Genomic DNA, 16,290 nt, shown 5'->3' with positions numbered 1-16,290 from the left:
TCTTCAAGCAAATGCCACAAACACATAAGCATGAACAATATTTGCATACGTGTTTTGTATGTTTTAAGTCACATTCCACTGAAACTTTAATGAATATCTGGCACGCAGGTTCTAAAGAGTTGCACTTGTCTTCGGTATTATTCAACATTGTGACACTTAAAATGTCAGGTGTGGTTTGAAAGATATTGTTAAGTTGTGGGTGAAAATATCAGACGACACAGCGATTCTTCAAACAGCTCTTGTTTATTCACAGGCCAGAACAGAACTGAACTGAAGGGTTCAGCCAGCCTGCTTATATAGAGCTCCACTAGAATGCAACAGTAACCATTTTCTGTAACTATCCAATCACTAACGTCACTTTCAATCCCTTATTTGCATATGTAGACCTGAACTATCTACAGTATCCCCCTGCTGGCCCAGGGTGAGAACTTCAGTACATAATAGATATGCACCGTGATTCACTTATGAGCTGATTCAGCAAACCTAAACAAGAAGCATCCTATACATATCTACTTATCTCCGTGTCCTATTCAGTTACGTGGGCCTTACTCCCATATATATTAGTATAGGATTGCAGCCTTAATGTTACAATTTGCGCAGAATGAAATGAAGGTAGCAACAAAGATTAAGATATCAATAAAAGGAATTTGAGCAGGAAAGATTAATTACTGCTATTCTTCATTTAAAATTCCTTAGCAATGTTAATAATAATTAAGGCTAAAGACTAAATTTGTCATCTGGAAGGTAGCTTACTAACTTCTTTTGGAAGTCTGGGCTACTCCTTAATACTGTTTTCAGGATCCAATCGTGAAAACTAACAAGTTCACAGATAAGCACAAAAATAACAGTTCTAGACAAAGGACCACAGTGGATTTTTTTTTGCCCAGGGAGCAGTAATGGTTCATGTATCCCTGCCACCAGTAGTGCAAAGAAATCTAGCATGTGTTAACTTTGCCGCAGTAAATTCTCTCCTAGGCCACTCTAACATGATGTTAGTGAAGACTATATCTGTCAAAATATTTTTGGGAAATGCTATGTTATGAACACTGGAATCTCCTGATCTAACTGAGATGAGCAATAAATGTTTACTTTCAGCTGTCTGCTTTATTTAGAAACTAAATGAATTAAAACAAACCAAAGTAACATAAAACTTTAGACCGTTCACAAGAGGGGCACAAGCTAGTACAATAAGATTCATTATACTAAAAACATTATGTACACTAAACATTTGTTCAAGAAGCTCATTTCGTCCCAACACAACTTAATTATGGGGGGAAGTGGAAGGGGAGTTGCCAGTTGTAGATCTTCCTTCCTTTGTAGAACATAGGCCTTCCCTCTGATGAATGGAGGAAAGACTCGCTTGGTTACAAGCCCTGCCCACCATCCACATTCTCAAGGAGAACACAAAGGCTCTGTTTAACTAAGCTCTGTGGGAGAAAATGTGCTTTGAAGACAGAAGGTCCCTAGTCAGCCCTGGGTATCTCAAGAAGCAACGGCTTCATACTGGCATCTTTTAAGCACAGTTTGTTGATTTGGATGAAACAAGTTATAGTTGTGTTTTTTTTAAAGGAAGTGAACGTTTCTGAATGCTTCCTTGGAGCTGGTGCCAATGAGGTGGGACGTGCAGGAATCTGTTCACATTGTACTGGACAACGTTTTAACACGATGTCTTCCCATGGTCAGATTTCTTATTGCTAACCTACTGAGTGTGAGGGGTGAGATGCAAGGGTTTGAGAAGAAAATGGAGCAACATGCAGAAATTGGTAGGAAATGGATGGAAATGGTGCTACTAAATGCATCCAATTTCATTTAAAGGTTGAATTGGGAGGCAGTACAGAAATGGATGCCTCATACACCCCAGGTAGTGTGGTTGCTGACCTTGATCCAGACATCCTGGAAAGTGAAGTCAAATGGGCCTTAGAAAGTACTGCAAATAACAAGGCCAGTGGAAGTGATGGTATTCCAGCTGAACTATTTAAAATTTTAAAAGATGATGCTGTTAAGGTGCTACACTCAATATGCCAGCAAATTTGGAAAACTCAGCAGTGGCCAGAAGATTGGAGAAGATCAGTCTACATCCCAATCCCAAAGAAGGGCAGTGCCAAAGAATGCTCCAACTACCGCACAATTGCACTCATTTCACACGCTAGCAAGGTTATGCTTAAAATTCTGCAAGGAAGGCTCAAGCAGTATGTGGATCGAGAACTCCCAGAAGTGCAAGCTGGATTTAGAAGAGGCAGAGGAACCAGAGACCAAATTGCAAACATGCGCTGGATTATGGAGAAAGCTAGAGAGTTCCAGAAAGACATCTACTTCTGCTTCATTGACTATGCAAAAGCCTTTGACTGTGTCGACCACAGCAAACTATGGCAAGTTCTTAAAGAAATGGGAGTGCCTGATCACCTCATCTGTCTCCTGAGAAATCTCTATGTGGGACAAGAAGCTACAGTTAGAACTGGATATGGAACAACTGATTGGTTCAAAATTGGGAAAGGAGTACGACAAGGCTGTATTTTGTCTCCCTGCTTATTTAATTTATATGCAGAATACATCATGCGAAAGGCTGGGCTGGATGAATCCCAAGCTGGAATTAAGATTGCCGGAAGAAATATCAACAACCTCAGATATGCAGATGACACAACCTTGATGGCAGAAAGTGAGGAGGAATTAAAGAACCTTTTAATGAGGGTGAAAGAGGAGAGCGCAAAATATGGTCTGAAGCTCAACATCAAAAAAACGAAGATCATGGCCACTGGTCCCATCACCTCCTGGCAAATAGAAGGGGAAGAAATGGAGGCAGTGAGAGATTTTACTTTCTTGGGCTCCATGATCACTGCAGATGGTGACAGCAGCCACGAAATTAAAAGACGCCTGCTTCTTGGGAGAAGGGCAATGACAGGCCTAGACAGCATCTTGAGAAGTAGAGACGTCACCTTGCCAACAAAGGTCCGTATAGTTAAAGCCATGGTTTTCCCAGTAGTGATGTATGGAAGTGAGAGCTGGACCATAAAGAAGGCTGATCGCCGAAGAATTGATGCTTTTGAATTATGGTGCTGGAGAAGACTCTTGAGAGTCCCATGGACTGCAAGAAGATCAAACGCATCCATTCTTAAGGAAATCAGCCCTGAGTGCTCACTGGAAGGATAGATCGTGAAGCTGAGGCTCCAGTACTTTGGCCACCTCATGAGAAGAGAAGACTCCCTGGAGAAGACACTGATGCTGGGAAAGATGGAGGGCACAAGGAGAAGGGGGCGACAGAGGACGAGATGGTTGGATAGTGTTTTCGAGGTTACCAGCATGAGTTTGACCAAACTGCGGGAGGTAGTGGAGGACAGAGGTGCCTGGCGTGCTCTGGTCCATGGGGTCACGAAGAGTCGGACACGACTAAACAACTAAACAACAACAACACAGTGGTACCTCTGGATGCGAACAGGATCTGTTCCGGAGCCCCAATCGCATCCTGAAGCGAATGCAACCCGCATCTGCACGTGCTCGGGTCGCGATTTGCCGCTTCCGCACATGCACGTGACGTCATTTTGAGCATCTGTGCATGTGTGAGCGGCGAAACCCGGAAATAACACGTTCTGTTACTTCCGGGTCGCTGCGGAGCGTAACCTGAAAACGCTCAACCTGAAGCATATTTAACCCGAGGTATGACTGTAGTGCTAAGCTAGATGTCCATTTTAAAGGACTGAATCCATGTTAGTGCCCCCTAGCCTACTATTCTTGAGTAAGATTCGTGACTGCACTTTAGTCACTGAATACAGATGTCCTGCCTTTGTCAAAAGCCATGGGGTCAATATAATCCACTGAAGCAAGCCTTTCCTGTATTAAGAAACTTGGCAATTACTCAGTGACTTTTCACTTTCTCTTGTCTTTCAGATGGCTCATGAACCACTTTGGGATAATTCAGTTGGCTAGAGCATGGTGCGGATAATGCCAAGGTTGCAGGTTCATCCCCCATATGGGACAGCTGTGTATTTCTGCATTACATGGGGGTTGGACTAGATGGTCCTCAGGGTCCCTTCCAACTCTACAATTCTATGGTTCTATGTCTGTCTACACCTTTTCATAAGTTCTGCTTAGCATTTCACCATGAGGAACGTTGCCTACTGTCCACAGGGAGGCTAAATTTACATGCACAAGAGAAATACAACTTATGTTCTTCAAACGTAAACTCAGTATATGTCTGGATCAGATACATACAAAAGTAGTTGAATCATTGTACAAGCTTACATCATAATAAAGGGGTGGATGTACATAAACCCAGTTACATTCCAAGAGCATGAAGGAAGTGTGAAAACAGCTTGATATTCAGATTCACTATGAAACAGTTGTGCTTAGTGTATTACTTTCTACAAAATTCATGTAAGACAAAATCTTCCTGCAATGGAGAAAGTATCCTTCAATCTCTTATAATCCAAACATGATTTCTTACAAAATCAATAGGCACACTATTTATTAATGTTAGCAACAGTTCAGTTTCATCTGAAGATTGCTCATGCCATCTGATGAATACCACAAATTTCAGAGATGTGAGGAGGCAAGAAGTTATCCAGTTTTAGACCTACGCAAGGATGGCCAGCCCCTGATGGCACAAAACCTACTCTGATCTTCTGATACCCACCCCCCCCCGCACCCATCCTGGTTTAAGATGTTTCAAATCCAGTTATTTGCATGAAAATAATTAAGGGTGGAAAATGCGAGAAGATGCCTTACATGGTATGTGCACAGGATGGATGCAATATGAAAGGGAAGAAATCCCTAACATGTAAGGTACTTATTGAAGAAGCTGGTACCTCCTTAAATACTAAAATGGTGTGTGAGATGCAATGTGGAGGAGAATGACATTGAAGTCAGTTTCAGAAAGCATCCAAGAAGCAACCTTAAAAACAATCCATAGGTGGCACTGGACTCTGCTTAAATTAAAACACCATAAATCCAAATATTTTTGGTGGGAATGTTGTTTTGTGAAAACTTACTGGGATGGAGTTCTTGCCCAAACTATAGGCTATTATAGGACAACACCCCCTCCCCAATTCCACCTCTGGCATTACTTAATATCAGTAGACTGGGTGGTTCTGAGATCCATAAGGAACATGTTTCCTGTGTTACTAAGAGCAGCATGCTTAGAGTTGGCCAACCAATGGAAAACATCCAAATTTACCACGGCAGGGTGCTTGGATAAAATTTGGTCTCTGAAAGTCTGATGTATTGATACCGCATACTTAGGGGGGTGGGCACTGATAAATCTGATAGTATCTGAGGGCACTTTTTGTTTTATGTGAATAGAAATGTGAATATCCGATGTCAACCATTGATTCAAATTGCTCTATGGAGAGGATATATGTACGTTCTGGCCTCTTATTAACCCTCCCTAAAGTTCATGCTTAAATTGATGCAAGATTCACAACATATCCTCTTTGTTGTATATAGATTATATGCCTATTATTTTGAACTCCTGTTTTGTTTCCTTTGTGTGTCTTGTTACCATTATAATCCAATTAAACTATTTTTTAAAAAAAATCATGCCATGTAGACAAACAATGAATGTAGCAATGTGAAATAAGTAACCCAGAAAATTCAAATAAAACAAACAGTATCCTAATTTCTGAGGCTTGAGCAGACCTCTGAAAAGAAAATACAGTGGTACCTCAGGTTAAGTACTTAATTTGTTCTGGAGGTCCGTACTTAACCTGAAACTGTTCTTAACCTGAAGCACCACTTTAGCTAATGGGGCCTCCTGCTGCTGCCGCGCCGCCGGAGCCCGATTTCTGTTCTCATCCTGAAGCAAAGTTCTTAACCTGAAGCACTATTTCTGGGTTAGCGGAGTCTGTAACCTGAAGCGTATGTAACCTGAGGTACCACTGTAGTCGCAGCCTCAGTTTTGAAAGCATTGGTATCTTTATGACACTACAATGCTTGACTTTAGCTGACCATATTGTTCATCTCTGGACAAGAGATGTCTAAAGTTATAGAAGAGGTCATGTTACTTATTAAATATACACTGGAGGAGTATACCCCACAATACAGCCACTTATGTTTACAAATGCAATTAAAATCAAGTATCATGCAAGCATTTTAACTCCAGTCTGCCATTCTAAATCAAATCAGCAATGGTCTAAATCTGGACTATGTCAACAACTTCCAGGCATACCATAGATAAATGCAGGGACCATTTCAGTGGACTGACACCTTTACTATCAGGGAGCTCAAATCCAGCAGCAACCCATTCCCCACCCCCACAGCTGTCCCAGACTGGAACCTATACTATGTCAACAGCTGCCAAGAGTCAGATTGTATAGCTCAGGTGGTAGAGCATGAGAATCTTAATCTCAGGGTTGTGGGTTCAAGCCCTACATTGGGCAAATGATTCTTGCATTGCAGCGGGTTGGACTAGATGACCCTTGTGGTCCCTTCCAACTCTACAGTCCTATGATTATGATTCTATGAGAAAAGGCACGCCCAAGATGCATACATGCTGGAGTGTAATTGCTACACAGTGGATGCTCGGGTTGTGAAGTGATCCGTGCGGGATGCATGTTCACAACCGGCAGCGTTCGCAACCCGCATCTGTGCATGCGCAAAGTGCAATTTAGCGCTTCTGTGCATGCGCGATTGCCAAAACCCGGAAGTAACCCGTTGTGGTACCTCCGGGTTTCGGCGGTCCGCAACCCAAAAAAAGGCAACCTGAAGCAGCTGTAACCCGAGGTATGACTGTATACCACTTTGAAAGCAAATCTTTACTAAATAGCAGGGGGTAAAATATAACCAATGAAACAACTGAGGAATCAGAATACTTTTGACCTACTGGTAATTGTATAAGTGACCAGCATTAAATGGGAATAGCACAGATGCACACATTTGTTTTTTTCCCTGGTATCAAGATACACTTTAACCTTATTCCCATCCTTCTTTCCACATGTTGAGAGCCCAGTTGGCCCTGCCAACCTCCAAAGGTGTTCACCCCAACGTTTGTGAGTTCAGCAGAAGGTTAAATCAGGCCTCTCCATGCATACAGCTGTGTGCTTATAGACTCTTTGACATGATCAGGAGCCCCTCAATAAGAGGGATTCTGAATGTGTGGAATCTGTGTGCCTACAGCTATAGGCACATAGAAGCTCTATGCTCACCCTTTGCTAAATGTTCAAAGGCCCCTCAGGGCCAGGAAGTGGGATCCTACTCCCCCCGCCCCTGCATTCAGTCAACATGTAGAATGGGAAGCAAAAAGAGGGATGTAGTTTTTCTTGGACACACATATACTTAACAGCTCCCTTTAGACTTATCAGTTACTTGCCAGGGTTTAAGAATGTACATGCTGCATTTTATACAGTCATTAGACCAACATGAAAGCATTTCTTCCAATGACTGTCTTTCATTCCTTTCCCATGTCAGAGCTCTCGGACTCTCTTTAGAAAAGTGTCACACGTGATTAGGATAGATCAAGTGGAAGCCCTTTGCAATCTTCAATCGTTGGTGCGCTGAAATTCAAATGGTGCCCTTTAGTTTCATTCTTTGTTTTAAGCAGCGCATTTATTTTGGACCAGGAGAAGGAAAAAATAGCCATAAAATTTCCCACTGTTATGAAAAACAGAAACAATTGCTAGAGTTATGAGATACTCTTGAGACTGAGCCAAAAGATGACCGGCTTTTAGTTGGGACTATGCTCTGCAAGAAGTTATAAATTTGAAGATTCAGATCATGGATGGCCATTGGGGGGGTCACACTAATCTCCAAAGATCTGGAGAGTAGGAGATAGCTGCTGCCATCAATTAGCAAGCACTTGCAGTACATACAGGCTCAGGCACAGCCCAAGTTATTAGATAACAAATCTCAAAGAGATTTAAAATTAAGTTGGGAAATACTTCTGTTTCTCGGAGAAGTAAAACATTTTCTCTTCTTTATGAGTGAAACCAAAGGCATGCCAATTATCCTTAACATTCAGCATGGGTGCTAGGAGCCAGAAAACAGAGCAGTCAAATCACAGGTCATTAACTGACCATCCATTTTAGTTTGCTTTTTAAAATTTGGAGCAAAACCACTGAGTATATGCTTCTATAGCCAGGGTAGTTATCATGGTGCCCTCTGGATGTTGTTGGCTACAATTACCTATCATCCCTGACCATTGGGCCAAGTTGTCTGTGGCTGCTGCTTGTTAAGATTCCCACACCATCTGGAGGGCACCATGTTGCCTTTGACTGGTTGTGCTAACTGCATTTAAACATTGTCTACATAATACTTCCCTCCACACAGTTTTCAGTAACTAGCATTACAGAGCTTGTATGTTCACTTATAAACATGATAAAAACTGATCAGAGACTTCAAACAACTTTCAGCCAAGCCAACTTAAGTCTAGTCATATAATTGACTTTAATTACACAACACCACTGCTGATTGAAGGGGTTTTGCCCCTCTCAGGCTTGTTAGCAGTACATGCAAAGTCATGAAAACAGACAAAATAAAGGGTATTTGAGAACTCGCTGCTTGTTGACTTCTTAGCCTGCTAAGTGGCAGGTAGAGCTGTTTCCCTTACCAAGCAAGAAATATGTTGTGAATGGTGAAAAGTTGTTTGGGTAGGGATGTTGTTTTTTCTGCCAAGTTAGCTATAGCAAGTAAAAATTAAAACAGAACAAGTTACTATTCAAAAGTACTACAATACAGCTGTGCTCCACAATCACATAACTATTTTCTTACCCATTAACCCAAATCTGCTTTTCCACAGTCGTCCTTTGTTAACTTCATGAAACCAAACTTGAAGATTAATCCATTGTAGAACTCCTATTCGAAGAAAGGCACATTTTTTTTCCTGGAGACGTGTATATATCAGGTATCTTAGAGACAGCCCAAACTGTAACTCCTACAATCACTTTAGTTGCCACAGATTTCTACCATCATAAATCTTAAGAATCAAAAGAAATGAAAATTAATCTCTTAACTGGAATTCCAAGTCAGTCCAACAAGTTTAGCATTGCCAAATTCTAGATAAGTCTGCCTGTTGGAAAAAGGTACACACAATCTATAACTGCTTCTTATTCCATAATGTTGTTTTGAAGCGGTGCAAGGAGTGGTTATCTTTCCCCCCCTTCCAAAGAAAATCCTCTTCCACATGGCTCTTCAAATGCAGAACTGCACTGTAACTGTGCAAACTTTCCTTATTAGGAACGCTCCAAAGAATGCTGCACACATCTGGTAAAATCCCTTTGAGTATGGTAAAGACATCTAATGTTCTCTCTCATCTAGGACGGTCAGTCCTTGATTTTAAATCTTTAGTGCAATTTCTCTGACCCTAACAAACAAGAAGTTGCAACACCAATGGCAAACCTATTGGAAACGCAAGCCACACATATGCTAAACTGCAATAAATGCTTTTTGAAAAATAAAACTTGCTTTTTACAATAAGCCAATAACATTTTACTGCTAAAATGGGTTGAGGGGGAAATACTATGAACCAATCCATCCCTGACTAATTTTGTATGGGGGTGGGTATGGTTTTTTAACTGAAGATTAAAATAATGTTCAGCATTTCTTGTATCTGTATCTCAAATAAATCTATATCTCAATAAATCTATATCTAGATATGACCCTTTTGATAGATGTGAGCATTCCTTTTATTATGTCCTTCCCCCATTTTATGTCTCTCTGTTCTCAATAAAGTTATTTTTTAAGACTGTAGCCTTTCAAAGAACTTGCTATATATTGTATAATGCAATATAACCTTATTAGAAACAGGGGGAAACCTAGACTTGTTGTTTTGTGAAAATGCCTTATGCATCAAGCATATACTGTTGCACTACATTACACGTGGGGCTATCTTAGAAGGCTGAAACCTTCAATTAGTATGGAATATGGCTGCTACTTAAGCACAAATCAAAGTGTTGTTTTTTACCTATAATGTCATGAACAGATTGAGTCTGGAGCATCTTAAAGACCACCTACACCTAGATGAAACAACCTCTATATTTAGATTCCTTGTTGCAGAGGTTGCAGTCCCCACCTCTGGAGAAAAGGTGTATATGCCATAAAAATTGGGCATTTTCATTGGTGGCAGCCAAAAATCTGAACAGTCCAACTTCTTTCAACAGGCACCTATGTTAAGCTGTTAAATGCCAATGAAATACCTCCCTGTTTGCTTCTGGGAAGCATTTAGTTTCATTGGTTGCTGTATCCCTTTGTCCCTGCTATTTGCTTTGCTGTGATTTTACTTTTGATTAAAATAAGCAGAACTAGAGAAATTGTTACCCGGATGATTTGCAAAAGATCATCGTCAACTTAGGAAGCCCAATAGTTATGTTGTGTTTTATTTGTGCATGCATGCATGCATTTTAGGCACATGCATCTCATCTTCCTACCATTTCAGCCAAAGATAACCATCTCGAAGATGGTCAACATGATCAAAACTCATAACTGACACACTAAAAATAATTGCACAAATTAATTACGAGCAAGTTACTGTGTCAGCTGCCCAGCTATAGTGAGATGCCTTTAAATTTCTATTTAAATTACAGAAATTCTTTAAAAATGTGTTTATATTAATACAAACTAGCGCATCATTTTATTTTGCAAATTTGTGTGGTTTTCCTATTAACCCTTTCCCTACATAGAATACTGCAACCTCCAAAGCCACAGTTTCGGCCTACATGTCCCACCAGACCTCCCTTGCCCTTTTCCAACAAAACTGCTCCACTCCACACACACCATGAAAGGGTTTCTAACAGCTGCCATAGCTACAAGGAAACACTGTGTTCAACTGCATCTCTCTGAATACCAGATATCAGGGACAAAACGCTACTTGTTTGAATTTACTAAGGCCATAAAATATGGAGAAGATTAATGCATTCGCCTTCACTTAAGCTTTGCAAAGATATTTGGATTGCCAGTGTGGAAAACAGAGTGCTGGACTAGATTAAGACAAGTGATTTACTCAAGACAACAAATCTGAGATTGGATCAGAGCCTTCTGCAAATAAATGTCCCTGTCCAAAAATTACACCACTTGACCCAGTATTTCCTGCAATGCCACGGTATGTCACACTCAGAAGCGCTCCTTTTTGTCCTATCCCCAAGTTCCCATTTGCCACAGACGTAAAGAATAGAAGAAAAATGTACATATTTATCTTACACTTTCAGCGCTATAGTCTCTTCCTCTTAACCATGCAAGTCAAAACCCTATTTTTTCCTAGGTTCAGAACTGGTACTAAGAAGAGCTTTCCCCTTCAACCTTCTCCCACACAAGGATCCCAGTCCTAACATCTCCGATATTCTTCCAGCTCTGCCTCCAAGCAGGAGATCAAAGGTCCAAAATTTAAAATGGGAAGCTGCGGCTTTAAGGACTTAGTGAACAGGCTCCAATATCTATTGTGCCTTCACCAATCATCCTTCCTTCACTGCGCCATAGCACTGGTTATCTGCACATGGCTCATTGCTAAGCTATTAGGGCAGGCAGCACGACAAGAATGATCCTGTTAAGAGCAGCATTCTCTGCTCAGCCCAATTTATCTCCAAGTGCTACTTGCTAAGGCTCCCTGACCTGCCTTCCCATGGTTGTTACTAGATCATTGAAGCAGTCTTCAGCTTGGTTCCCATCCTTTCTTCCCATCTCTTTCTGCCCCATATCCCTTCCTCCCCTTCCTCGCCTCCCGAGCTGAAGCACAGCGCTGATTTTCCTGTCAGCAATAATCTTTCCTCTCTTGTTCTTCCTGGCTGATCCCGAATTTCTGTTTTCTTTCCTCTCCATTCCTGAAATCCACTACTCATTGCAAAACTCAACTCGACTCTCTTTTCTCCTCTCTCTGCCCTGGTTGTTGAGTTTCTATCTTTTCTTTTGTGGGACCCCCACTGTGTGTAAGGGTGTGTGGGTGTAGCTAGAAAGTTACACAAGTCTGGTCCATGCAACATTCTTGTAGTCTGAGGTAGGACTAGACTGCTTTTAAATCTTGGCTCACTTTCTTCCTAGTTAGTGGATAATGAAGAGGCAGCCTCTACAACCATAACACCAGATTCAACCAGTTTTCCAACCATGAGCTGATGAGAGAGAAACTGCTAATCTGATGGAAGTGTTGTTGTTGTTGTTGTTTAGTCGTTTAGTCGTGTCCGTCTCTTCGTGACCCCATGGACCAGAGCACGCCAGGCACCTCTGTCCTCCACTACCTCCCGCAGTTTGGTCAAACTCATGCTGGTAACCTCGAAAACACTATCCAACCATCTCGTCCTCTGTCGCCCCCTTCTCCTTGTCTGATGGAAGTAGTAATCTTCAATTCTTTTCATGAAGGTGTAAAAAAATCTCTAGAAACAGTTAAGCAGCATTGAGGCTGCAGTGGAACCGGGCCCTACTAAAGCAAAAGACTTGCTTCTAGAAGACGAAGATTGGACTGGGCTAAGCTTGGTACAGTAATTGTTCGTGATCTTTTGCTACTGTCTGCAGAGCACTGTTCTAAAAGTGCACCTGTATATATGTACAAACAGTCACACAACAAAGAAGATAGCAAACTGCCAATTAATCTGACATACACACGCCTGGGTTCCGTACTGGTGGTGACTGACCAGGGATGGAATGGTGGTGGATAGGTCAATGAAGATGTCGACCCAGTGTGCGGCAGCTGTGAAAAAGGCAAATTCCTTGCTAGGGATCATTAGGAAAGGAATTGAAAATAAAAATGCCACAATCACCATGCCGTTATACAAATACAGTGGTACCTCGGGTTACATACGCTTCAAGTTACATATGCTTCAGGTTACACACTCCGCTAACCCAGAAATAGTGCTTCAGGTTAAGAACTTTGCTTCAGGATGAGAACAGAAATCGTGCTCCGGCGGTGCGGCAGCAGCAGCAGGAGGCCCCATTAGCTAAAGTGGTGCTTCAGGTTAAGAACAGTTTCAGGTTAAGAATGCACCTCCAGAACGAATTAAGTACTTAACCCGAGGTACCACTGTACTGTGTACCATTCTGGTTGCCAAACCTCAGAAAGGATACTGCAAAGTTGGAAAAGATGCAGAAAAAAAGGATTAGGATTCTAGACTGCAAAAAAGAAATGGCTTTCAAAGCGCATCAGTTTGTAGCTACAATAACCAAAGCACCAACTGTTGAACCAATGTCAATTTGGCTTAAACACCTTTTCTTACTGGTAACCCATTCAAATTCATGAGCTTCTTTTTTTTAATAAATAAAGTTTTATTGAGATGTAGGCTAGGGCTGGGCGATGTATTGATACGTTGTCCAAAATCAGTTTGAAGTCCACATCGTGGTAATGATTTCATAATATTCAGGATGGTGATATATCGCAAATCACAATGTGTGTATGTGTGCGCGCACGCTATATGTCTTCTATGTCTTCAAAATATAATAAATACTTACTGGGCAGTTGAAACTTAGGGAGAAAAGACTCCAAGCAGCTGTTCCTCATCAGAAAAAGACAGCTGTAAGGGCTCCTGGAAACTGTTACCCTTACATATTGTTTTTAAATATGCCTTCCTATTTTTAGGAATCAGTGGCTTCGATCCCAACTTTTTGTTCTACTCACGGGGGGAAGGGGGGAACCTTCCACAAGCAAAACTCACCTTTCATGAACCAAAGCTCCTACTGTTCACAAAGTGAAAAGTTAGGCTGAAAGCCAATGAAACAATAGTTTGCTCCCGGAGATGAAAGCTGGTGCCAATGTGAACACTAACTACATTGACCCAGAATTCTGCATGGACAGCAGCAACATACTTTCTGCTCCATCCTGGGATTTGGTGCAAAGTTTCTAGGTAGCCTTGCAGTTAAATTTACCCTATATTGCTATTGCTAAGCTTTTCTGGAAGACATCAAAACAGCTCAGCTATAGTACTTTTGATATTAACTGTTGCAAATCATTTCATAATAATTTCACAATAATGGATGCTTTAGTTGAGATTCCTGCATTGCAGGGAATTGTACTAGATGGACCCTTTCCAATTCTGCAGTTATATGATTCTATTGTTCATTATCTTGAAGAAACAAATGGGTTCCCACTAAATATTTGTATCTTCTGGGGTGACTTACTATGAATACACAAGATTTATTTCTTTTCTTTTTAAAAAAAACACAACTTTTTTCTCTCTTCTATTAATACAAGAGGGTTTTTTTGCTGATTGGACAGACAAACAATTTTCACTCTGTTTTTACCATAGCTATTCATCTTCTGCCGTAAATGCTATTCACACACATCATTCTCGCTTAGTCAAGGAAGTTTTCCCGACATCTAATTACCAAATTCTTTTAACTCCTTGAAATTATAAGCCAAACAGATAATTTGGCTAGTGTTGCTAGCTTTACTGGTACTTGTTTTAAAGGGGGGTGTGGACTAAACACTGGCATATAGCTTTCGTTATTTCTGTGAAAAGGAAACCAAAATGTATAGCTCTACCATTTATTGTAAACAAGTAAACATATGGATGTTGGCAGCTCCCCAAAAAGCAACACAATCCCGCAATACGCAGTTCATAAACAGTTTTCTGATTCCATACATGTGTGTGCGCGCACGCACGCACGCTCAAGAACTATAGTTGAAATGCAATGTTACAAAATGTTAGATATCTGTAATACAATGCATCTATTCTCCTCCCTTTCCTTAATAGTTTGTTTGTGTGCGTTATTTTACACCAGGACACAAGTTAAGGCCTAAAGATAGATCACAAACGCCTCTCTATTTGCAACAAACTGGAATATACCTATTACAGTCGTACCTTGGTTGTCGAACGCCCTGGAACTCGGACGTTTTGGCTCCTGAACGCCACAACAAGTGATTGTTCCAGTTTGCAAATGTTCTTTTGGAACCTGAACGTCTGAAGGGGCTTCCACAGCTTCTGATCAGAATCCGCGATTTGGTTTTTGAACGTTTTGGAACTTGAACGGACTTCCAGAATGGATTCTGTTTGACCTCCAAGGTACGACTGTATGTGGAGTCCCCCCAGATCTTTATGGAACAGCTAAGCCCAAACTCTATCAAAATTAGGAAAGTGCCTTTATCTTTACCAATTCCCACTAGATTCTGATATATGTGAAGGACTTGGTTTCTTATTCCCACCTCAGAATCTTCAAAAACCCCAAACTGCATGGTTCTCCTGCACCACAGGCTTTCATAGTCCATGAATTGTTGGGAAAGCATTAGCCCCATGACCTGTAAGCCCCATGACAAAATTGAACCAAGAGAAGCAGAAATATGGGGAGAGAACAAAAAGTGTCCAGAATGAAGGAAATTGAAAGAAGACAATGGGAAATGGGAAGATTGGGGTTTGGAGAGCCCTGCAGAAGTGCAGAGAGAAAATAGCCACGGTGCACTATGAGTTGGAGAGATAAAAGAGGTAGCCACAGGGATATGGGAAAGATAAAATAGGTGAGTAATGGATGGCGTGGAGAAAGAAGACTACATGCTATGGAGTCTAGAGAAGAAAAAGAGGGCTAAAGAAACAGGGAGGTTAAAAAGCAAAACACTCTTCAAATGCTTTTCTATATGTTGGTGTTCCAACAGTGCAAGAGAGAAAAAGGAGGACAGTGGGGTATGACTGAGGGAAACCTTCTTCCAATACATCCCCAGCATGCTTCTAAATTCCTATTTCCGTGGCCCTCCATATGTTTTTGTCCTACAACTCCCATAATCCCTACCTAGCAGGACCAGTGGTCAGGGATGATGGGAATTGTAGTCTCAAAACATCTGGAGGGCCGAGGTTGAGGAAGCCTATAATTTAAACTGTTTTTAATATTGATTTTTAAACTGTGTTAACCTATCCTAGGACCTGATGCTGAAGGATGGGTAATAAATGGAGATAATAATACTAATAATAATATGTGAGGAAGGCTATGCCAGCCCTGAAGCTGGTATAGTTAATTCGCCCCCTATAGAAACTATTTGGAAGCACGGTGGGACATGACATGACAACACTGGGAAAAGCCATCTCACCTGGTTTTTGTCCTGACCGGCACAAGCAATGTCAGGGCTTGGATGTGTAGGTTCCTCTGCCTTGCATACACCATAACAGAACTCTGTCTATTTTAAAATGAACTGTATGGGAATTTGTGCAGAAGGATCAAATTATTACTGAAGTCAAGCAGAACTGCAGATTAGAAACTGAACCCAACACAAGAACCATAGAGAATTAGAAGTTGCAAAAGAATATGTTTTATCAAGCCATGCAAACATAATAAAAGACTGCACACTCTAATCATAATATTCAGTTCCGGGCGTGATTTGATGTCTGAAAACACATGATGCAGCAGGTTTTTTTTATTGGGTTTTTTTTTTTTTTTAAAGCAGCTAAATGTTCATTGGCTGTCAGA

The 16,290-nt window shown here is 41.1% G+C and overlaps 1 protein-coding gene across 4 annotated transcripts in view; it reads right to left on the bottom strand.

The window, feature by feature from the left end:
* Positions 1-16,290, bottom strand: part of ARHGAP6 (Rho GTPase activating protein 6) — a 188,227-nt gene that overhangs the window by 45,781 nt on the left and 126,156 nt on the right. The window contains exon 1 of one of the 4 annotated variants that reach the window (XM_077927513.1): positions 8,695-9,074. The exons of the other annotated variants lie outside the window; for them this stretch is intronic. The gene's annotated coding sequence lies outside the window, so the exon portion shown is untranslated. Of the gene's footprint in view, positions 1-8,694; positions 9,075-16,290 lie in introns of those variants that run through there. 4 annotated transcript variants of the gene reach the window in all.

Source organism: Podarcis muralis, chromosome 4 (assembly GCF_964188315.1).
Source record: "Podarcis muralis chromosome 4, rPodMur119.hap1.1, whole genome shotgun sequence".
Classification (NCBI taxonomy): Eukaryota; Metazoa; Chordata; class Lepidosauria; order Squamata; family Lacertidae; genus Podarcis; species Podarcis muralis.
Note: the sequence above shows the minus strand (reverse complement) of the source record. Positions and strands in the feature narration are given on the sequence as shown.